The following is a 1174-nucleotide window of genomic DNA, read 5'->3' as shown; positions in this document are numbered from 1 at the left end:
CAAAATGTGGTAGTTCTGTATGTTGTCTCTGGGTTAGCATCATCTGAGGTCTTCTGAGGGGCTGGCATCATCTCTTCTCAGGTGTTCTGGATCCAGACTGGAGCTTGTGTAAATCCTAGTTACCATGGGATGTAAATCCCGTGGCAAAACAGAGAAACAAATAGAGACATAATTAGCATAGCTGCTGTTCCAGCCAAGTAAAATTAATTAGTTTAACCCAAGCTAAAGAATAATAATGCGCATTTGATCAGATATAACTGCAGTCTAAAGTTATGAGATGCATTATTTGAATGCTTGGCCAAAGAGGTGTGTTTTTAATCTAGATTTGAAACAGAGAAAGTGTGTCTGAACCCCGAACATTATCAGGAAGGCTATTCCAGAGTTTGGGAGCCAAATGCGAAAAAGCTCTACCTCCTTTAGTGGACTTTGCTATCCTAGGTACTATCAAAAGTCCAGCGTTTTGTGACCTTAGGGAGCGTGATGGATTGTAGCGGGGTAGAAGACTAGTTAGGTATGCAGGAGCTAAACCATTAAGGGCCTTATCAGTAAGTAATAATATTTTGTAACTGATACGGAACTTAATAGGTAGCCAGTGCAGAGACTGTAAAATCATATTTTCTTGACCTGGTAAGGACTCTAGCCGCTGCATTTTGGACTCCCTTTAGCTTGTTTATTGAAGATGCAGGACAACCACCTAGCAGTGCATTACAATAGTCCAGTCTAGAGGTCATGAATGCATGAACTAGCTTTTCTGCATCAGAAACAGGTAACATGTTTTGTAGCTTGGCAGTGTTTCTAAGATGGAAGAATGCTGTTTTTGTAACATGGGAAAAATGATTTTCAAAAGACAAGTTACTGTCTAATATAACACCCAGATTTTTGACAGTAGAGGAAGTAACAGTACATCCGTCTAATTGCAAATTGTAATCTACGAGATTCTATGTAATGTTTTTTGGTCCAATAAGTAATATCTCTGTCTTATCTGAATTTAATAGGAGAAAATTATTGCTCATCCAATCTTTTAAATTTTAACACACTCTGTTAGCTTAGATAATTTAGAAGTTTCATCTGGTCTTGTTGACATATATAGTTGAGTATCATCAGCATAACAGTGGAAACTAAGCCCGTATTTTCTAATGATATTACCAAGGGGCAACATATATATTGAAAATAG

This window comes from Cyprinus carpio, chromosome B6 (assembly GCF_018340385.1).
Source record: "Cyprinus carpio isolate SPL01 chromosome B6, ASM1834038v1, whole genome shotgun sequence".
NCBI classification, from domain to species: Eukaryota; Metazoa; Chordata; class Actinopteri; order Cypriniformes; family Cyprinidae; genus Cyprinus; species Cyprinus carpio.
The sequence above is the reverse complement of the archived record's forward strand: the minus strand, read 5'-3'. Positions refer to the sequence as shown.